The sequence below is a fragment of the Myripristis murdjan genome, chromosome 13 (genome assembly GCF_902150065.1).
Source record: "Myripristis murdjan chromosome 13, fMyrMur1.1, whole genome shotgun sequence".
NCBI classification, from domain to species: domain Eukaryota; kingdom Metazoa; phylum Chordata; class Actinopteri; order Holocentriformes; family Holocentridae; genus Myripristis; species Myripristis murdjan.
In genome coordinates, this window is record NC_043992.1 from 18151613 (window position 1) to 18175755 (window position 24143).

Here is a 24143-nt window from a genome sequence, read left to right on the forward strand (position 1 = left end):
GTTAAAGGGATTTTCTCATTGTTTGCTTGACTGCACCGTGAGCCACAGACGTGCTCAGATTGTCAGTTGCAGCTGTGTAGTGAAACATGTAATATGATACATGATCAGGGGTCAGCTCTGATGCAGAGGCACTCACTGTAGTGCAGGCAGTACACTTCAGCATGCTCACAGTGGCAACCGTATTCAGGCACTTAAAATTTTGTAGAATAACTGGTGTTTATGTACCTCATTAAAAGCATAGCATCCGGTTTTATTAGTCCTGCATGACATTTTATCAAGGAAAGTGTGACAAAGGATGTTTTGAGCTATAAGGACAGAAAAAATAGTTTCAAGTCTTACTCTGAATAATACTTGCAAATATCATGTTTCAATATATTTTAACTCTACAGAGCATTCACAACATAGGTCTTCCATGCCGGTAAATAATTCACACTTACACATTTACAATCTTTACGATGCATGCTAAAGCATTATCGGTCAGCACAGGTCTTGAAGAATGACATCTACTATGATGCCGTGAGAGGACCAATTACAGGAGATAAAGTGATAAATATTTCAAGCTGCAGCAGCTCTGTACTTCACAATGGCTTGTCCTCTTTCTCCAAGGGACCATTTTAGCTCATAAACATTCAGTGCAGGCGGGGGACCAAACTCCAAGCCTGGAGCATGTCATCACCTCCAAAAGTTTCCCAAAGTGGCTGGTGACGCTTGTCAGTGCTCCTACTATTCTGCCATATTAATGCCTTGGACCAAACACATGAAGAAAAAGCTGCCAAGTGCAAACAACCGCCGTAATCTACTCGCCAAGGGTGAAAATGAACCCAGCTTGGCTATCTCGCTGAGATCAACTGAGCACTTGCAGAAGCTTAAAATGATCCTGGGAGGTTGAGTGACAGCGGTGATGATGAAAGGAACCCAAAGGTTGCTGCTGACTCACTTTGAAACTGAGTGTGCTGTTAGTGTAATGATACACAGGACATTAGCCTGTCGTATCTGCCACCACAAGGGTAAAGGATTCAGGGGATGTACTGGGGAACAGAGCAACTTTGAGCAAACTTTTATTCGCACACTGTCAGCAACACTGACTGGTCTAAATGTTTTTCTAGTGGGAGAGCCATCCAAAGCAGTAAAGCTCATGTTAATATGTTTTTTGAGCAGTATTCCAGACTAGTGTTGTGTTCCCGCAGGGCACAACTAGAGGCTGTTATCTATTTATACCCCAGGGACCATCTGCAATCCTGTCTGCTTCACCCTGCAGCACCGTAGGGCCAGCTATGTTATTCCTGTACAGCTCTGCAGCTCTGGCTCAAGCTGGAAATTCTTCACAGGGATCAGTGTATTCCAGAAATGGCAGAGGGATGTTGGTGGTGGTGTGTACATGTGCATGTTTTTTGTGTATTTTGTCTTTGTGTGTGTGTGTGTGGTGTGGGGTTAGAGGGCTAATATTGGGGGGCTGCCTCGGTCAGAACCTGAGCCGTCCCTAAGAGGGATCAGCAGGTAGAGCTGAGAGGAGGCTGTTAGTGCGTAAGTGTATTTTGTCCCTGCAAAAATCTGGACTCCAAAAGACAATCTTAACAAGTAACCAGTTTTTAAAGTCTGTCAACTGTCAGTTTTAGCTTAGCATTTCACTCTTCACCGAAAAATTATGTATTTTACATAATTTACTGTCCCAAAAGGTTTTAATTGCAAGGATGTCCTCTCATGGAGGACAAAGGTTCCAAAGACTGTAGCTTTTTATTAACAAGGGAGTTGACTGGCAACTTTAATAAACGGCAACAAAAGATACAAAAACATCCATTTCAAATTATCAAGCTCAACTTGCACTATAATCCAGTATGTCCCAAACCAGTATACAGCTGTCCCTCGCTATAACGCGGTTCACCTGTCGCGGCCTCGCAGTTTCGCGGATTTTTTTTAGTGCAATTTTGCATGCTTTTTTTTTTTTTTTTTTTTTTTTTACAGCGCATTGTGTTATGCGTCCTGATAGGCTAAGGGACTGTAGACCATTGTCAATCAATCTCCTCCGTGCCGTGTCTCCTGTACAGTACAGAATGCGTTCAGCTTGCCTAAAGTGTGTAGTGAGGGGTTTTACAGCCTTAAAACATCTATAATAATTGTGAAAAAAATAAAGCTGACTACTTTGCGGATTTCGCCTATTGCGGGTTATTTTTTGAACGTAACTCCCGCGATTAACGAGGGACTACTGTACTGTACTTTTGTCAAAACATTGCTGAATACACCACTTGTAGAAAATGCCTCATTCACGTGCACCTATGTGCGACTGAACCGAAGATTCACCTCCAGTAAGTTTATCAGCCAGAATTTGACTTATTCATTGGCTACACTTACATTTCAGTCTCCACTGATTTAAGCATGATGCCAGTGAGGAAGTAGACTCCTGGCCAATGAATAAGCAAGAGGTGGGTCTTCGCTGCAGGCGAGTCATGCAAAGTTCCTAGCGCATGAAAGGATTTTCTGGAAGTTGTTTATTTAGCTTTTTTTTTTTTTTTTTTTTTATGAAAGTCCATTGGTGTGGTACTCAGTGAACATGTGCACTAACAATATGAAAATTTGGAATAGATGTTTCCATATCCTTTTTGCTGCTGTTCATCAAAGTCACTGATCAATTCCCTTCTAACAGAAATGGAAACAGTATATGGAACCTTTGTTCGCCATGAGACATACCATTAAAACCATTTTTGGTTGGACACTGAAGACAAGTCAGGGTGAGAAAATGATACAAAAAATTGTTTTGGGGGTGAAGTCTCCCTGCCTGCTGTCACTGTGGTCATAGCTGGGAAGGTTTAAAAGCTGAGGCAGTAAGCCAGGACATGCAGGTGTTTTGACGCGGTCAAAGCTGGGATGAATCGATGCAGCTTCAATATTTGCGGTCACAAGGTCAAACCCCTGTGACACTCCAAAGGCCTGATAAAGTCACAGAAGTGGCAGCCACTTGTGCAATTTATTAATTTTTATGTATCAGGGCTATCGGCATTACTCAGGCTGCTGGAAATAGATTGCATCAGTTGTTGTTTTTTTTTCTGCAGTGGTCTTTTTTTTTCCTCATAGGCATGCTGCAGGAATGTTCACACTTTTTCTTACAGACTGTTTTAGTGTATCTTGTAGTCAGGAAAGAGTAGCAAGGAGAGTGACTGAATTGATGGGAAAATGATGGAGACGAGGGACATGTAAGAAATTGATTTTAAGATGTGATATGAAGTACAGGCCTTAGTCTTCTGACCCACAACTGTAACCCGAATGTTCTTGTCTTCTGAAAGTGTCCTGACTCCATCAATTCTTCATCAAGCCAATTCTATACAGTGCACAAGGCAAGTGTTTCACACTCTAAGCAATCACCAGATGCAGTGAAATCCGATAGGGCTCCAAGGACAAGAGGATCTTTTAACAGGAGGGTCATGAGTTCTTTTTTTATGATGTGATATTCTCTTTTGGCAGGTCCGGCAGCTGAAAAACAGGGTCATTAGGCCTCTCTCGGTACAATAAATAACAAGAGGTCTTGGGATGATAAAGACTCAGTGCAAGGTAAATACATAGTTCTTCTGATTTAACTTGTGCCAAGTTTTTCCAACACGGCAGTCGGTCCCAGTCCCTACGAGTCTCCATGGTAACCAATGGTCAGACTGAGCTTAATGCAGTACAGTTCAGTATTGGTCCTCAGAAAATCATAAACAAGATGAAAAAAAAAACAACAAAAAAAAACAAAGACCACTCTCCAAAGCTGTAATGAGCAAACACAGCACAGTATTGACACTAGCCTGTACACTGCCACAAGGATGCAAATTGTCCTGCGGCTGAGAAGTCTCTGCTGTATTGAGGACCATCACGCACCTCTGATGCAATTTCACTGTGTCAGTACACACAGTGTGCATTTAAATGGTATACTTCATAGAGTCGATGAGAGTGTCGTGAGCTGTAAAACCTTTCAATAAATCATCTTGCAGATAATTACATCCCATCATTGCTGTTAAGACTCTAACATTTCCTTTATTCTAAGTGCAAGTGTAATGAAAGACTAACATTAAATTCAGCCCGCTTCCATCCAGATGATAATCAGCTAAATGGATAATTAACGGGATGACTAGAAGTTCAGGGGCTCAAAGGGCAACTCTCACATTTGATGATTGTGCATGTAAGAGGACATCTTGTGCTTTGTGGATTGGCCTGCATTGAGCTGTCAAGAGCTGTGGGGGATGCACTGCTGTCATCCCACTGCCCACCTACACCATCCATGGGATCGATCAAGCCACTGCCTCCCAGAGAAACCCAACCGCCACAGCTCCTCCAATTACTGCTGATGGGCCACATCCTTCCATCAGAATGGGTGTCAGAGCCATACGGCGCCTTTCAGAGACAGGGACAGAGGGAGAGAAAGGGTGGTGTGGTAAGAGAGAAAGAAAAGAGAGAGGCAGAGGCAGCAAGAGAAAGAGGCAGAGAAGAAAGCAAGAAAGAGAAAGAATGAGAACAAGACAAGACGTGGTGACAAGCGTACGTAGCCGCTGAAACCTTTCATGTTGAACTTTGCCAAGACGGATGCTGAACTTAGACCCGCGTGTGCATTATTAATATTGACCACTTACTAGAGAATAAAGAAGCATTTACTCACCAACTGACATGCCTGAATTAATCATAGAGCCATACTCAAAGGCACGATGAATTCTCTTTCATGACAAACCTGGCAATTTTCACTTAAATGACAGATGTCTTCAGAATAAAAAAGGCCACCAGCCCCATCATTATCTCTGGCATTGCCTTACGTGCCATCAAAGATTCAACAGAGGACAGGCTTTGTTATCCTTCAGCAATGCTTTTTCCACTCACTGAAATTATTCCTGCTATAGAAATCTGGTCACAGCCATTCTCCCCTAGGAGATGATGAGATGAACAGTGATCATATATGCCTTAAAAAGATGCATATCACCATTCCATGCATACAGGATGGAGATTACAGGCATGAGCAGGGCAGGATTATGTATGAGCACTTTTTGCAGCTCCACATCCAAGAGTATACAGATATATGAAACATAGTTTCCATAGCGATTTCAAGGGGAAACAAAATCGCATGCTTCTTCCCAGAGTTCAGTGCAGTGCCTGTCCTTCCTCATGCCTCGGGCAAGAAAGCTAGTGTGTGTGTGTGTGTGTGTGTGTGTGTGTGTGTGTGTTTGTGTGTGTGCCTGTGTGTCCATATACCGTATGCATGCATGCATGTGTGTGTGTCCTCTAGATGGCTCCCTGTGGGTCCATCAGGTGGCAGCAGAATTAGAATGGATTTTCCCCTAAGGGCTCTTCCCAGCCTCTCCTCCAGACTCTGTCTCAGATTATAAAATACATCAAAACTAATGCAATGGCCACTACTTATCGAATCACAATTCCACTTTGTATCACATTACTTCAAACTGCATTAAAGAGTATCATGTAGCTCACATTTCACTCTTTGGACACTAGTACAGTCACTTTTTAATATCTAAAATTCACATTCATTTTATTTTATGACCACATTTTATTCCATTTCATCTGCACTGGGAATCATCAATTTTCTGTCATACGATCCCATCAATGTTGAAAGCTATGGCTATAAACAATAAGATCAGAGGTCGGCGGGAAGCCCACTTGGCCCACTTTATTATGACTGCAGATTTATAGCGGTGTATCTCAGGTGAGGTGGGCTCTGCCAGATCTGTAGGGATGACAGAGTTATGCGATTGCTTGTGTCTGTGTTTAAGTATGTATAGGGATGGGAGAAGAGGGCACAAATGTGTGTGTATGTGCATGTATATGTGTGAAATGGAGAGAGTGAAGATCCATCTTTATTCCGATGGGATGAACTAGTGGGTCTGGGGTCGATCAATACCACCCGCCTCCTCCTCTATCTGGTCCCTCCCTCCCCCATCTGCTGTCCTCCATCCATCACTGCCAGGGATGCACAGACTGAAAGGACTGTAGGGATCACAGTGGTCATCCCATACTAGTGCCACCCCAGCCTGCCGCAGCATGTGTGTGTGTGTGTGTGTGTGTGTGTGTGTGTCCGAAAGTATGTGAACACATGTGTGAGTGCCTATGCACGCCCACGCATGTGCTTCTCTGTACGTGTTGAAGCATTTGGCACCTGGTCACAGAGCAGAACAGGACAGAACACTGGTAGGACAGTGTTAGAGCCGCCTCCTGCTGTCTGTCTCCACAGTCTGAGGCTGCGGGCTCTCTTGTGTCACCCCATCATGTGCTAAAGAAGTTCTTATAAGTGCATAACAGATGGAATGTGCAACGCTGTTGTTGGCTGAAAATCCTCCAAAATGACAAAACAGCCGTGGTTATAGCTTGATGGCGTTGCATTTGTCAGTTTATTCATTAAGGTTCGAAGGTTTTCATGTGCCCTAGGGCTGTAGAACTCTCAATTTAAGTCAAACCATAAAAATCACAAAACATTACAGGCTCAATAATGAGTTAAAAGTAAATAGTATGTTGCCAAAAGTCAGAGTTCTGTTAAAAGCTACAGTAAGCAATAGTACTTTTTTTTTTTTTTTTTTACCGTAAAATAACCAATTGCAGTGTGAGAGTCATCATCGTGTGTCTTATTTTCACCATGTAGTTTACAGCCAGCCAGTTTTTTTTTTTTTTTTTTTTTGTGGTTTTAGCTCTTTATCACTCCTGGATCAGCCTTAATATGCTTCTCCTCTGCCCTCCACTTTTCAACTTTATTCAAAGTATCTCTGAAACTGCACATTCCGCAGATAAATGCATGCAAATTTCAGTTTGCTGTTCATTCAAAGCAGCTTACCTTGTTGGTGAAAGTCTGCAGTGTCACCACATTTTCAAATTAGAGGTCTGAGACAAAATAATCCAAATAACCCCACAGGAACTTTGTGAGAAAGAAATGTATCCGTCATTTCTATCCCTAAAGCATTTTTTCACCTTTAAGTTTTACAATCAAGCTGCCATGAAACCAAAAACAGGACGGTCTTCCAGGAAGTTAGTTAACTGTCTAAACCGAGTTAAGGGAAACCTGCTATTTTCAGTTCCAAAAAGTGAGATGAACTAACCTGCTAACCTGCTCAGCAGCAGGTTTACTGGGACCAAACTCGAGTTTTTGGTTAGAAAACCTAAAAATGTTGAGCCTCCAACATTTTATTTTCTTTTTACTTACTTTTTTACTCACTTCTAGAATTTATTTTACATATTGCATTAAAATTTTAAAATTCAAGAGGTGCGGAATATGATGCTCCAGTTTCTTTGTTGTTGGATGTGTGGCCGGGCCCAAAAGGCCGCACTTAAAATTACAAATAAATAAATAGGAAAAAATCACTAAAACCGACAACGCCACCTAGGGATGATTAAAAGAGCCCTAGGACTCTATAAAAAAGGACTCACAGGTTCTTAAAATCAGGGGAGCAGAGTTAAAAACCAACACAGACGATACATCCAATTAAAACTAGGTTTATTACAATAAAAGGAGTCAAGGGTGGTACCACCAAAAATAATTTACACAGGAGAATAAATGTTAAACACAATAAAATAATAAAAATGAAAATAAAAGGATAAAAATGCTGCTTCTCAGCGGTAAAAAGTTCAGTCTAGCCAGTTCAGTCCACGCGTATCCCTGCGGCTCCTCCACGTAGCTCTTAGCCTCCCCGCACCAGCTGCCGGGTCTCCCTCACTCCGTTCGTCCCTGCGGGAAACACAGGAAAACCTGGCGAGTGTGGTGCTCAACTACAACTTAGCTACTCCACTGACGACCCTCTTCTAGCCTCCGTGTCCGCCACGAATTAAGTCGGGTATACTCACGGTTGTCCCGGGCGACAGCTAGTGGACTGCCGGCCCAGGCCTGAGTAAATTAGTGGTGGCGGACTTTAGGCTACCGCACGCCTTTCCCGGCACTATTCCGTCGTCCTCACGTTGGGGGACCGCTCCGTCACGTGGTGGACTGTCTTCGCCGAACCGCTGCGTGTTCCCTCTCTCGCTCTGTCGGCCCTCCGCTGTTCCTCGCTCGTTGCTCCGTCGTCGCTCGCTCCCTTCCCGCAGCTCGCTCCTTCAATAAAAGCAGTGTCCGTGCCTTTGTTTTCAGCGTCCCACACCTGTCGCTTGTTTACTGATTAGTTCGTAATTGGGGGTGGGGCTTCGCAGGGGTCATTCAAAGTAAAAGCAGCATGCATACTTAATAAATAAATACACTCCAAACAACCCAATAATTAAAATGATAAAACCACAGCAAACGAAGTAAAACACACACTACATGCATAATAAAAACACAGCATTCAGGTAAAACACCACAACATGCAATAAAACATGCCATAATTCTGACCCTGTCACAGATGACCTGGCGAATCTTTTTATCTGTGCTCCACTGATGCTGGCGTTTTAAGTTCACCGTGAATGCGCCTTAGTTAGGTTTAGCCGAATCAGAGTTGACTGTGTTCATTGTAACCAGCTGTTCTGGAGTTCTCTGGAATACCCCGCAGGTCCGACTCTGTTTGTTTACAAATTGAGTTTAAACTCTCAACATCCTCTAGTGGTCAGAAATCGCTTACTGCAGCTTTAAACCCTGTATGTCCATTGGCTTGTGTTGACTGTGTGTCTGTTTCAGCTTTCCAAGGGAGATGCAGTGCCCTTGCTTCCTTAAAAAATAAGAATCTTACAGTATTGAAAACCTGCACTATCATTTGCTCTAATCATATCACAAATCCCATCAGCAGGCGATTTATATTCCACCAAGCAACCATAGATAAACATGGCAGAGACATTTTCTCCAAGTGCCTAGTTTTATCTCTAAGCCTTTAACCCCTATGAGCACAAACAAAGCACGAGACCTTCAGCCTCTTTGTCCTTCCACAGTTGAATCTGAAGATTAAGGGTGTTTGGGTTTTCTCCATTTGGGCCCCGAGGCTCTGGAGCAGCTACTATCCAGCTCAGTGCCTTCCTTTAACACATTTTTTTTCTCCTCTCCTTGAATTAAGCTCTGCTTATTATGTACCACTCAACTCAGTTCTTCATATTTAAATTATTCTGTGCACGTGCCATTTGTGTGCTATCATTAATATTATTATTTTAATATTTAATATTCATTTTTGGTTTTGTTTGTACAGTTACTTATGCTTTAACTGTTGTAAGACATATTCGAAAAGGGTTAACATTATTAATATTATTAGCAGTAGCAGTAGTAGTAGTAGCAACAGTAACAGTAGTAAGATTTGTAGTAGGTGTCGCAGCAGCAGTAGTTATATTAGTAGTAATAGTAGCAGTTGTGGTGGTAATAGCAATAGCAATAGCAGTATTACTAGGATTAGTAGCAGCAGCAGCAGTAGTAATAGGAGTCAAGGTAATTTTAGCACCGGTATCAGTAGCAGTAGTAGCAGAATTACAGTAGCAGTGGTAGTAGGAACAGTAGTAGTAGTGCTAGTAGTAGTAGCATTAGTACAGGTAGCAGTATTGTATATAAGGGTACAGATAGCCAACATGCCTCCAGTCTCTGGTCACGCTTGTCACATTACAGAAGAGCTAATTCATACCATGCAGTCTGCTGACAGCAAAAGCAGCCAAATGTGTGAATATTGACATAGCTTGCATTATGGTGTGCTCACAAAAATCTAAAAAACATGTGGTTTGCATGGGAATCTGTGTGAGGAGATCACAATTCTACCCCGCCAACCCACCCCTCCCCCACTTTGCTCTGTGTTCCTTTGTGTCCTTTTTGCTGCGGCAAATTGGCACCATAGTGCATGTTTTAAATCCTAGAGCTCAGGTCAAGTGTTTGTGAGTCAGCTGGATCAACAGACGGTGCATTCCCCATGGTTTTGAGATAATTACTTTTTTTCCCTTATGATAACCCTATTGAATTTAGATTAGACCAATAACAAACCCGTGACACTGTGTGCCCTCCGCATTACATCTTGTCAATAGGCTGTTAATGTGCTCGACCCCCGTCTCATTTTTCACGCGTGGCATCAGCTGGTCCCCTTACTACAACCACAGCCTCTGCCCACAGGCGGGTACATCCAACACGGTGGCTGATGAGGAGGACAGCAGAAATCTCATTAATAATGGAGAGCGGTGGCTGGGGGAGTTGCAGTTGTGGAGGATTTGCAGTGGAGTGAGTGAGAAGTGCAGCTGGTGTGTTTGTCTCATTTCTTCCAAATGGACATCTTGAAATGTCATTCCCCAGGGGGTATGCATAAGAGGAAGCCGGTTATTAATAGCTGATAGTCTGAATAAGTTGTCAAATTGCTGTTTAGATGTGTGCCTGGCCATATCTCAGTAGTTATCACATATGGATAATTTCCTTTGAAGTTCTGTCATTCTGCCCCCAGATAGCTGGACCAATAAATAGATGAATTCCACAGGAAAAAGGTCTAGTTTTGAATTGGATCCTTAATTTTCTTAAAACCTAGTTGCCATCCCACTGTAGTGAGTGAAATGCCCAAGTAATTGTCCAGCTGGAGTGAACTACATAGGAGCACTTCCAAAAAGGCACAGCCCATGCTGGCCAAAACAAAAATGCCATCTATCTTCTGTCTGTCAGCTTTACTTCATCAGCGTCCTCAGAGGAATAGATACGCACAATGGTAATCTTTCTTGACAGCTGTCCGCATGCAAACAGCAATTTCGCCACTGAGGTACTGAGACTGACCCGGCGGCTGTAATAGTATGTCACCATCTCCTCCCAGCTGAGGGACTGCCATCCCGCTAATGCCCGTTTTTCAATGCCCTTCATTGTATTGGGATGAGGAGGCCCATTCTTATTCACATCTCTCGTGCTCTTGTTTCACCAGGGGCCAGCCCTGAGGACGTGAAACTGGACAGGGTTTGGATGTCACCGGTGACACAGCGGCCGCGCCTGAGTTCCACTCCGTTTGGCCAGCAGCCGCTGCACACATCTCGACTCTCCAAACGCTACCATTAAGGGATGCTTGAGAGGAAGAGGCCAGGATTGTGACAGTGCCCGACACCACCATCACAGGAGTGAAAGAAACACAGAGGAGGAGCCCTTGCTACTTCCAGGCGGGGCAGAGAGCTGCTTGTGAGTACAGCCTATTGTTCTCACTGTTGTGATGCACATTTTCACACAGCTGACCAAGGCTGCTACGCATTCCCATGCAGTTGGCCATGGGTTTTCCAGTACAGCAAATAAGAAATGCTACTAACACCCAGAAAAAGGCATGAGTGTTTTAACTAAGAACAAATGCGAAACGATGAATCTAATTCTAGAGATTTTGCAAAATGTATCAGTGTAATTTTTACATCGCCATGTAACTGTGTGATGTGTAGACAGAGGGGCTGACCTCAATAGTCCTGCTTTGTTCTTTTTTTTTCACACTGTCACTCCTATCCTACATGAACAAACATGGCTGCTTTATTTATTTCTGTTTTTTTGTATGGGGGAGCTAAATTTAAATCACGGTGACACAATCACGCGTGCATCAAAGGACACAGTGGGGGGGGCAGAGGGGATGAAGGTTACAGCATCACTACACGCTGTCTTGAATTTCTCTATCACACTCTGATTCTCTTTCTCTTGTCTCCCAAGCCTCCTAAGCAATGGAGTGTTCTGTTTTCAGCAGGAGATGCAGTTGAGGAATTAGGTGCAGGACAGGGGCGAAATGATCTGACAGATCCACTTACCGCAGCCATCTGAGATCCCCCCCAGCCTCTGATATTATTAGCAGTAGATATATGTGTAGGCCTAGTGCACAGGAAGAGGCTGGGAGTAAGGTGTGAGAGCTGAGGAACCAATGCTGCCGATAGCGAAGCAGGAAAAATAATCTTAAGGTGCGGAAGCAGCAAATGAAGAAAGATAGTGAGAGAGAGACAAAGGGTCGGGGGGTGGGGGGGTTCACTTGTAGGCCCTGTTCTCTCATGAGTACCGAAGAAAATATTGTTATTCTTTAGTAGCACGCCTAGGGCCAGATGAATCCACTCCCTATATTGCCTTTTGCCAAGTGCAAACAAACAATGCTGAAATAGGACAGGTCAGCACACAGGTCTGCTGGACTTGTGTAAACCTTTACCACCGTGCCCTGGGAGCAGAGCGCTGGTCAACACGGGCGCTTGAGGCTGCACCAAATAACAAACACATTCAAATGACATTCAAAAATGACAGCCATTATTTGAAATTAGGGGAATGTAGCCCTTCCAAAATAATTAAGAGCATAGAATTGAAACAACCATGTAAGCACCTTGGCATCCATCTCATCCACCCTCACTGTGCACTGTCTTGCTTATACCTGGCCATTTGGCAACAACTAAAAAATAGGCTGATGAACTGTTTTCACACAGGTCAGACAATATCTGGAACAGCCTAGAAACAAAGACGCAGATATCATCATATTTGCCTAATGCTATTCGGTTTGAGCCACTGTAATAGGCATTGTGCAATTGTTAAAATGGATTAAATATGCCAAATATCTATATAAAAATATCTCGACTAACTCAGTGCTATTATTAATGTTATGCTAATTTTAACTGCTACAATATAATGACAGTAGCTTTGAAGAAAGCAGAATGTTAAAGAGTAGAATGCGGCTAATGACTAACGTTAGTTTAAAATAACACAATTGCTTAGTGCCATTAATTTTTTGTGGATACCTGCAGTAAGCTTAATATGAATGGAAAGCATTGGTGAACATTGATACAACAGTGCATTAAACTGTTAATAGGAATTATGCTTGATGTTTCCTGATATTGGGTTTCAACAGACCTCTTCCAGACAATTTGTTTAACGACTTGCAGTGTTTTGTTTTTTTTTTGTTTTTTTTTTTGTTTTTTTAGTTTTTAGTTTTAGTTTTTGTTTTTGTTTTGAGTCTAGCTGCTAGCTGTGCTGTTAGCTGCTGCCAGGCTTCTCGGCTGTTCAACTTAAGTTCAACATGTCAGATATAGGATCATGACTCCATGAAGTCTTCGCAGTCAGTTTTATTTGCATTTTCTCTATCATGCTTTGAGCAAATGACATATGTTATGTAATAATTTCAATTGCACTCCCAACACCTTTAACTGGTGCGAGTTGAATTAGCACCAACTAATCAACATAGCAGGCTCTCATCACAGACTTTTAGACTGCCATGATTGCTGCCAGGCTGAAATTAACTCTTTCAATCTGCAGGGAAATTATGTTGAAAGATGCCTCTCTCCCTCTTGCACACACACATACAGACACACATACACACACATACATATATGCAGATGAGACTTGTCTCTTCCTTCTGGCTGTCTCTGTAGAGCTGTCACACATGCTGCGTCTTGGAGCACCAGGAGACCGGGGTTGACTTGAATTAAACTGAGAGGATGTCCTTTCCAGATCTGCGGAGGGCCACAGAGACACATCCGCCCCCAGAGACTCAGTCAAAAAGACAGGGGAGGAGGGAGAGAGAGAGAGAGAGAGAGAGAGAAAAAATAGAGAGATACTGGGGATGAGGTGGAGAGAGAGGGGAGAAAGTTAATAAAATACAGCAATGGAGGAATTGGAGTGTGTGTGTATGTGTGTGAGTTTGAGAGAGAGAGAGAGAGAGAGAGTTTGACAGACAGTGAGAGCAAGGGAAGAGAGAAAGGGACAATCCTGACAGTGTGCAATTTTTCTTATAAATTAACACCACAGATGCAGAGACCAACTGAACATAATATTTTTTCTCCCATCTGCTTTGGCCAGCATCTATTGGCTGAGATACATTCAAATAAGGTTAAAAAAAAAAAAAAAAAAAAAAAAAAACTGCATTAAAAATGCTGAGTCTTGCAATTAAAAAAAAAGCAAATAACGGAAGAGTGATGCTTTGACATTTTATTATCTAAAAACCAAAGTTGGAGTTTTGGTGTTGCACATTATCAGGTAAAGTCAGTAGAAGCTGAAAGTGTATAGTGTCTTACTCATATGATGTAAAAGTGTCAATATGCTTGACAATAAACTATGTAATTACTGCTTTTGTGGATATCGGATAGGATTAACATGAGTGGATGAGCCAAAATAAAGTCAGCAAGAGCAGGCATGTTCATCACACAGCAGCACCTACATGTGAAAGAGAGAGAGTTGACCTGTTTGGATACTGCACTTTAGATTGTGGGCTGAGGCTACAGCAAGCCTGTGTGAAACCATAACACAGGGTATATGTGGTAATCTGCTGTCATATTTGGTGGCAGATTACAAGATTACCATCTCATCTTTGACATTTGCTTATGATGAGGGCCTATATAAATGAATGAACTTGGAAAGAAAAAAAAAAGCTTGACCTTTAATGTAGCTATACAGGGGCATAGCAGAGTCTGAGCAGCAAAGTGTATGCGGATCATAACATTATGCAGTATAGGAGTGTATATCCTGACCCAAGGCTGCATCGCAAGTTTAGAATAGGCAATCATTCTCTATATCCCACCTCCAGGCATTGTTATTAACAGTAAATGTGTTTCCTATTGTGTGCTAGTGCACTGTGTCTCTCCCTTGCCCTAGATGATAAACATGCTGGAGACCGAGGTTTTTGTAGAACAAGAAATTGGAACATAAATTATTAAGTGAGAATGCGCCTTCCCCAAAAAAAGCAGCCATTGTATTTTCTCCTTGTGCCTGCAAACTAGGCATCCATGAACTTCCAGTCGGAGCCTCAACTCAGTGATGCATGGTGAGCTTGTTATTCTTAATAGAGGGAATCCATTCCTCATCGTTGCTGTCCCTCCATGCAAATAGGAAAAGCTACCGTAAGCTTGTTGCAGTGCCCTTTGTCACACAAGCACTTTGTTCGGTAATGACAAAAACCTGCCACGGTGAAATTCTACAAGTAATATATTCTAATTTCAATTTCAGGGCATTACCTGGTGAATCATCCTGTGATTAATGATGAAATCCTGAGCATGAAGCACATCATTGAATAGGACTACCCACATAGAGGGGGAAATGAGCAATATCAAAGACGATAATACACACATTTGGTAATACCAGAGAAGTGGTTAAATGCATCAATGTTTACTAGGTTTCCCCACCTACACTACAATTACATTTGTGCCCTTGGCAGTTTTCTGCAATTCATAATTCATACTAATTCATACAAAAAATGAGCAACCATGCAAAAACTGACCTAAAAAAATGTGACAAAAAATGCTTCTATAAACTTGCTTTTAGTATGTTTTCCCTTCCATTTGCCCTGTGTTGTACTTTGCATTTCTAAATGTTTTTTTAGACCAAGGTAGACCTTTGAACTTAATAATGAACTTAAAAATAAACCAGATTGCTCATTCAAAGCAGCATTTATTTGTTATTGTTACTGTCACTGTATTTGGTAGAAAGAGGAATAAATCCATTTTAGTGTAGAATTACATGAGGATTAGCCGTTTTGCAGTGTAAAATAATATAAATCTTTAAAAAGCACTCAAAATGAGTTTGAAGAAGAAGGAAGCATTTTAGGATGAACTGTTTAAGGTAATGTGTAGTACATCATGTTGCAACACCATAAAGCTACGATGCAAAGCCTGTGTGAGGACACTGAAAACAATTTGTAATAATAATAGTAATATTTAAAGGTTCTGGAGTGACTACTAAAGGTTGTGGGTGACAGCGCTCCCAGACACATGGAAAGCGTCTTGTTGTAAGGTTAGAAGGGATAAAAAGTGTTGTACCATGATGCAACTCTTTGCAAGTTTATTGTTATCATGAGAAATCTCTCTTAATGCTTCCCTCTTGAACACTGAATTATTCAGCGCAGAGCAACCTGATTTTGGAGAATAAACCCACCCACATAGCAATTCTATAGGACAAATTACTGCAATACATACATCGAATGCACTCTACATGGACGCCCATGCAGAATTTGAGTGGACAGAAGGTCGAAATGAGCAATGTAGAGCGCTCTACATTCTGCATTTGAATAAATCCTTTCTACATAAACCAGAGGGAACCAACATGACCCAAATAACTGGTTCAGTCTTCTAGACATTTTAGGATTTATCCATAAGCCAGTTGGCTGCCGCACTGTATGGTACCTGCACACAGTGAGCTCCTGCAAGATGAGATAACTAGGGCTGCGCTAAGACTCAGCAAGGTCCTGGGGAATTGCTTGAGTTGGGCTTGAGTTGTGTGATGAAATACACACACATACACACACAAGGTCTCACACATATGTGGGAGGCTCTTGAAAAGTCTTAAAGAACTTCAACAGCCCCAAAGTCCATTAAGCCTCATCACTGTCTAAATGTGTGCATTGTGTGCGTATGTGTGTGTGTCATAAGACAGCCCTGGACCAGGCTGGCTAGCATCAGTTAACAGGACAACAGACTTCGCCAAAGCACAAACCCTCCAGATTTGCACCAGCTCCGCAGGGAGGGAAAGAGGGATATGCCAACAGTGTCTAGCCCTGCAGCCATACAGCCGCAACAATCCCCTCTGAGGCAATCTTACTGCTCTATTTTCCAGCTTAGCATATGGCGCCGGTGTATGGTGTTGAGGCTTTAGAAAAAACAAGCAGCTGTTTTGCAAGGCTGTATGTGATTACAATATTTGGCCATTCGCAGTGATTTAGCACTTGGTTGAAACTGAATTATAGAATTATAGTACACATAGTCCTAATTGGCAGCAGTGGACATTTTGTTCCTTGCAAACAATGCCCCAGGGCCGATCAGCAACACCTTGTTTTGGTCTGTAATTGCAGTGCTCCTCTTAGACCAATCAGAGTAATTTAGAAAATTCCTGGAGAGCAGTGCTAAGCTGCAGTTTTCCTTCAACTTTTGTATAAATTTGTTCAGAAGCATCTGAGGCTTTGTGTGTGATGGACAGACGTAGGAAGCAACAAACAAAGGCATGAATGGATAGAGTGTGATTTATAATCAGTCCCCAATTTCATCACGGAGGACGATAAAAGGGAAACTGATAATGTTGACAATGAGGAGGGTTCTTTCGAAGATCCTGTGTTGCATGCAAACCACAGCACAAGATACTGCAAGGGCTGACAAACAGGCAGACACACTCATACAGACACACTTGTCAAGGTAATCAAGTAGTTAAGGTACCCACACACATACTCACACACATAAACACAAGTTTAGTGCAAATTGCAGGAGAAATCCATATGCCAGTTATTTCTGCTGTAGGATGCATTGTATGCTTGTGTGCGCTTTGTTGAGGCCAAACCCTCTCAGCTCTGTTCCAACTCTGAACTGTATAAAAATCAATGGATGTCAGTCTGAATTGGACAGAGAAATTATGATCAATAGCAAGCCACTGAAAATCCTCTTTGATGCTCTTCTAAAGGTTATACCAAAATACGGCAACATTATAAAGAGAAAGGGACATTTCTCTGCTTGCTGGCATCTCACACACAAATTTATTGCATGAACTTTTGATATAAGGACTGACAATATGTGACAGACTTACAAATGCTTACATTTGCATAAAACTGCAGAATTAACCAACTTTACACACATCAAACTGTTCAAGAAAAGTAAGAATATATCCAAATTTTAAAAGGTCAAATATATCATGGACTTCAGAAAATCCTCTTTGGCACTGCCAGGACCATAATGAAGCACATAATACAATTCAACATATGACATTATTACATGATTAGAGCTGGACGAACGGTTGTGTTGAGCCAGTCAGTGACCTTTATACTCGCTTACTGTTTATATTCCATCCATCCAACTAGAAATCACTGCGCTAACTTAAAGGTCAAAGGGCCAGAGGGGTCAGTCGTACTTCACTAGATTCATTCATCAACCGTATGAGGCCATGTCTCCTCCAACGGGTCATGAAAGATTGCCAGTTTCATTTCATCAAAGCAAACAGATTATGATCTGGGTTTGCAGTACGCTTGAAGTGTTAAATGCTTAGAGAAAGAACAAACCTATGCCTAAGGCAAGAATTATGATAATCACTGCCCATCCAGATGGGGATGTACTCAGATGTAACACCCATCTGACATCTGATGACAAGTCATGGAAAACCAGTGACTATATAATCACATCATCACTGTGCATTTGTAATATTTGTAATATCCTCAAAAGCTGTGTAGAGAAGGATTCTGTCATGAATGCATGAATTAGGGATTTAAACAGACATGATTGTGTGTGCTGAGGAAGAGTAGCCTTTGATTTGTGTAATCAGCAGACTTTAAACAGTGGAAAGAGGCACAGGCTTGGGGTAGCGTGACTGAATGCAGTCCTGATCGCACCTGATTGTCGCAGCCATTGCACACGGTCCCATCCATAATGTACCCACCATTGTCTAACCCTCACTTTCCATGGAATTTTACAGCTGGATGGCCTAATTGGAGCCATTTCCACATGTAATGTGACATCCCCAAGGGGGCTCATTACACATACTGGGCAGGCCCACCTCAGCCATTCGTTTCCCACCCCCTTATCTGAGTGGTTGGTTCAGCCCAGATACAACACTGGGCTTCCTCAAGCCTACAGGCTATTGATCACCATTAGGAAGAAATGGTTGTTATGCTGGGCGTTGTACGTGTGTGTGTGTGTGTGTGTGTGTGTGTGTGTGTGTGCGTGAGTGATTATGGTTACGGTTATGGCTGTTCTTTAAGACCCAGGACTGGATGCTGCAGAAATGACTCACCTCTCACATGTCAGATACACTAAAGGCAGGAGACTGTCAGCGTTGTTGATGCAGTGTTTGTCCGGTTAACTGCAGAGTATAAATGCTGCTAAACACATTGCAGAGGTCATGTTATTGTGATATTTCACTCTTGTATGGATATTTGATCAACTGGAGGTAGCATTACACGAACTATTATGTGAGTGATTATACATGATCAAGCACATAATGGTTGAAAGAGAATTTGCTAATTATTCCTACTGCTTGTTTGAAGCTGCTTGAAGTGCCTGAAAACAATGTGAGGGCCACAGACTTTAGGATATTTGAAAGTTAATTTTAGCATCTCTGAGTGATTGAGCACCTCTTTTTCTGTGATTGAAATCTTAAAATGTCCTGATTCACGAACCCCAGTGTATACGGTTGTTTATAAAGGAAATTACTTGCTTTTACAGATAATGCAAGTGTTTGAAGACAGCTGTATCTTTCATTTTGGAGATTTGGAGATTCTGATATCTGGTATTTGTCAGTTTGAAGCATTCTCTCTATTGGCCAGTAACACCTTTCCCATCCTTTAATGGTCTGATCCCATGCTGCACTCATGTTGGCCCTCACACTAATCTATTTTTTTCCCCGGCCCAATGGGACCTAAGGATGGCCATGTCAGCATATTCAACACTTTACTCGAAGGCAACATATCTCCAAATCTCTTGGGTGGATTGCAATCAAATTTGACGAGCACATACATGGTCCTCAGAGGATTAACCCTGTCGGTTTTGGTGAACTCATTAACTTTCATTTAGCCCTAACCTCAGTCCAAAATATCAAATTTACTCATGAAATATCACTAAATTTAATAATGAGCAGACTGTCGGGATGTTTGATAAGTCCATTCATTCTCTCCATTAGGATTTCCTTGTGATTTTGATGAGCATATGAACTTTCCTCAAGTACCATCCACAAGCCAACAAACGCAAGCCCCACTCTCCCACCACTTGCTACCCACGATGCACCAAGCCTGCAGGACACCAGTGGCTGAAAGCCCATAATTGTTATACCTAAAAAAAAAAAAAAAAAAAAAAAGATTTATTATGGTTTTATTTTAATCTTAGAGTGCACTACTATCTTCAAAAATTGCTAAAGTGCTAAATCTTTCCCTCATTCTTACTCTCACAAAATCCACATCCAGTGTTTGCACAGCATCCATGACGCTCCTCTTGCATCATGAAAATCACCCCTGGGTTTGATGACAGCAGTTTGTTAAGACACATACCGTCAAAGTCACCGCTACGCTCTCTAGCTCAGCAGAGTAGCTCGGTTGAGTCAGAGACACAACTGTAATGTAGCATCAGCAGACACACAGCTGCTGTGTCAACACTGTTCTGCGGGTGTCATCTTTCCGTACCCCAGAGTGCTCTTTGAATGTGACTGTGCATAGTCGCATATAGAAGCAAAGTACAAGCACGGCTACTCAGTAATTTTAGAGACCAGATTATGGAGGCCCAGGATGAAATGTTGAAGGTGCCTTGTTCTTACAGAGGTGGAAACTGTGCTGACGTGCTACTTTCATTAACAGGTAGGCCTGTTTATCTGACATTTTACTACGGATCTCTAAATGTCAGTACTTTTAAAGTGGCTTTGAGACAGTGTACACACTCAATTAAAAATAATCAATCTGGAATTATTTCTGTGCAAAAACATGTTATATATGTTTATCATTGCCCTAGATAGTGTGATTCACTTTAGGGTGTTCATGAAGTTCAGGTTGTGTTGGAGATTAATTTTATTACACTATTTGGCAACTTACCCTTATCCATTTAGCACTCTAAGTCTGCTAAAACTACTGCTAAGAATTATGTGATCCAGGTCTGGTACCCAGTGCTTTTATTTAAGCCACTGGGTTTGCAAGAGATCAGTATGTCTTCATAAAACAAAGTGTGCAATGAGTTACAAAATGGAGTGACTCATATATGCAGTAAGCAAAGTGTGCATGGGAAATAATAATAATAATGTTCCCAGTAATTACCAAAGCTATTAAATGAGTCTCCACCACAAATTAGTTCCCTCCTGGGGGCCGTGTTTTTACTGGCAGGTTCAAAGCTAATGATGGCATGTCATAGAGGGAAATCACATCTACCAGCACTTTGACTAATTATGTAATAAAGGAAACACCAGAGATGGACATGAACAAATTGGCAGCTGTGTTGAGTCGGTAATTGTTATGTGTCAGGTTCACGTGCCGTTAGGTTGTACATGTTTTTGAAACCTTTACTTACGGAGGGAGAGGTTTGCTGAGCGAGCATGTTTTCCTTCAGCACAACCACAGCCTGCGTCTGCTGGTCGCTGAGCAGCTTAACTTGATTCTCCTGCTGGTATACAGGCTTTCCTTTCCAACCTTCAGGCTACTAGTGTCCCACGTTGCCAGCTGAAGTCAAGATGAGGATTTCATCAGCAAAACTCAATCTCCGGTGTTTGTAGTATACAAATTTTTCAACCATGAATTTCAATTGAAGCAACCACAGTTAAAATAACTCAAGCCCAGAAGAGCCCCGGATATTTCGAATATATTCTGTCAAACAAACAGTGAGTCCTGTTACTAACAAAGGGTCTCTTCAAGAAAAGCAGCCTTCACTTGTTTCAGCATTCTTTGTTCTTATTTACAACAATTATTTCCCCACACAAACAAAATTCTGAGCTGCTGTGTCACTGCCTTGGCTCAAATCCCCAAGGTTTAATTAGCAATGATCAGATTCATAATTATATATATTTTCTCTCCACAAGGGCATATAATTGGGGGACTTTGACACTGGGGAATCTTTCATTGACGAAATCCGCAGTCCAAACCTCATTAAGGGAACTCAGAACTCGGCAGAGCCAGCTAGCATGTTGAAGTCTGAGAGATGGAAGGTGCGGGAGAGTGCTAGACCTCAACTCCCACTCAGGAAGCTGGCTTTAATTAGCTAATGAATCTGGGAGCTCCCTCTGCCAACCTTTGACCTTATGCTGAGGCATAATAAGCTTGTGAATAGAGACACGTCACAAGTGGTCAGAATCAATGCCTGAAAACTAAAACATAATTTAATGCAATAAATCCTGTGTTATTGTTAGAAAATGTTGCAAATGCTCAACTAAAATTTCCGGAGATTGTCCAGATTGCACCACTGCTGACACTGCACCAAATGGCTGACGGTGTTTGATTATTGGACCATTCTAGGAGCCATTATTATTAGACATTCCCTCATATTGTTTCTGATAATCACAAAAATAAACTATGACACAAGGATGTTTTTATCCCCTTCGCACGCGCTCCATATGGTCCCCACAACATGACATTTGACTTGACTCCATTATGATCCGAGTTGAGTTGTCCTGACCCAACATGGCAGGACCGGGGCACAGTGGCAGCCACTGCAGTCCTGGGGGAGCTCCTTCTGTCTGCTCGTCCCACTGTGAGAGGCTGCTCCCAGGTCCAGCTTAAGAAATGTGACCCGGGTGAGCAGAGCTATAAATTAGTCAAGTTAAGGGCAGAGTGAGCTAGGCTAGTCCCCGCAGCTATCCGCAGAAAAGAACCTGCCTGAAGCTTGGCTCCCCTAAATCTTTTATCATTGCTGAGGCAGCCTGATCCAAGCCTGGACTGTGGACATCAATCAAAATGCTCAGAACTAATGGGTTGTTCAAGTCTTCCTGAAAATAAAACAGTCATCTAAATCAAATGTGAGAAGGAGCGCTTGCCGCCACTCTCGCCTGCTAATCTATGTATTGAACAGCATTAAAAGCAACAAATGACAGGACACACACTTAGCAAAGACAAGGGCGAAAGTTTTGCGAGTGCCTGCAACTAATAAGTGCATTAATGTGATATAAGGTAAAAATAACAATTTAACATCAGAAGAAACAAAGCTGTCTTCCCTCTTACAGGCAACAACAGTATTCTCACAGTAACTGGTTTGCTGTGTTGCTGTTATTTGCTTGGCCAGTTGTTTCACATGAGAGGATCAAATTGTAAAGAGACTCGGCCCACGGCAGGTGTGAATTGGATCGGTGAGTCAAGAAACTGGACTGGTGTGAAGATAACTTGAGCCCAAACCCTTAAATTAAGCAGCCACACAATCAGAAAAAAATCTCTCTTTTGCATGATTTGAGTTAAGATATCAAAAACCTCTTCCACTCCTCCCCCATTTTTTAAATCCATTTTAGATACCAGGTGGTCAGAAGATGACACATAGAGGTGGTATTCATCATCTGAAAGCTTGAAACCTGAGCTACACTTTGATATGCAGCTGGGCGCTGTGTGTCACCTTTCTCTAGTCATAAATCTGTAATAAACATTGTTTTTGGTCATCAGTGCCCCTCTGCCCACAGTTTAGTCTGGGAGTGGAGGCTTGCTGCAGTGAGCGTACCATAGTCTTTAAAACCTTTTAAAAAGTCATTCAACTACACTCATGAGGCAGACCCATAAATTGTTTTCCGCCATTATGTTTTACTGTTTTGTCGCCTCCAGAAATAGGCATACCCATAAATGAAATTGACTTGTTAGGAATATGTGTATGGTAATGACAAATGGATGTTTATGTAGGCCATTAAGTGGTTGCAATGACGTTTGAGAATGAGCAGAAAAGTGCAGTACACGGTCATCGGGTTAATATTTTTTGTCACACATGCATGTGCGATGAAAAACAGAAAAGGGGGATGAGATGGTAATCGTCATAAAATCATGTCGATTTTGTGAAATGTTTTATTCAAATCTAATGAGTTCAGCTCCTAACCGTTCTCAGTTTGCTCGTGGCTTGAATGCACCACCACAAGATGTTGGATGCATATATGCAGAGCGGCATTCATAGTCCAGTGTTCATGTTAGGCTGTGCAGCCTTATTGCATTAGTGCTGGCATGAAGTGTATTCAACGCTGAAATTCAAAATCAAGTAAATGACAAACAAACAAGCAAAAATAATGATAATAAAATAACAGAGTAAATTTGCTTCAGGAACACTTCAAAGGCAGTTAAACCTGCTTGAATCAATGCAACAAAGATCAAGAATTTACTTTTAATGCAACCTCAAGGCGAAGCTGGTTTTGGGACTGTGACAAGAACATCAATACCAGCATACTGGAATGAGTTCTGTTCCAAGGTTCCCCAGATATTCCTGAAAGGGGTTCTGAGCTCTAGCAAATTGGCTGGAGACCAACAATTTATAGACGATAGAGAATGATTGGACAGACTGTGACATAGTGTCTCCAGAGCGCCTCTCTTCCCTGCTTCCCTCGAGAGTGAATCAAAATGATGCCACAGCAAAGCAAGCAAGGAAAAGATGGCATTATGATTGGTCTCCAGGAAATATGAGATGGTGGGAGCCAAGGGAACTCAGAAGTCAGAGGCAGACTCGATTACAAACTTGGAAAGTTGCCCCCACCTCGTCCCTCCACCTTTGAAGACTGAGCCTTACAAATCTGAGGAGAGAGAGGGAGCAGGGAGAAGTGAAGGAGAGAATGTATGAGCAACACGGCATCGACCTGATGGCTGTGATATCCTCTCACTGCAAAGGATTACTACAAGGTAGCCACTGGGAAAAAAAATAATAAAATGCAAAGGCCCATGAAAGCCATGTTCTTTTAAAGGAAT

The 24143-nt window shown here is 42.1% G+C and overlaps 1 protein-coding gene and 1 long non-coding RNA gene across 2 annotated transcripts in view; one reads left to right on the top strand and one right to left on the bottom strand.

Moving 5' to 3' along the window:
• The window catches only part of b3gat1a (beta-1,3-glucuronyltransferase 1 (glucuronosyltransferase P) a), a 79925-nt gene that overhangs the window by 32946 nt on the left and 22836 nt on the right, over positions 1–24143 (top strand). Inside the window, exon 2 of the mRNA XM_030067780.1 lies at positions 10779–11026. The gene's annotated coding sequence lies outside the window, so the exon portion shown is untranslated. The remainder of the gene's footprint in view (positions 1–10778; positions 11027–24143) is intronic.
• LOC115370663 (uncharacterized) lies at positions 7434–8236 on the bottom strand. Its single transcript, XR_003929267.1, has 2 exons — positions 7798–8236; positions 7434–7681 (listed from the first exon to the last, which is right to left on the bottom strand). It is a non-coding gene; the product is annotated as an uncharacterized LOC115370663 (long non-coding RNA).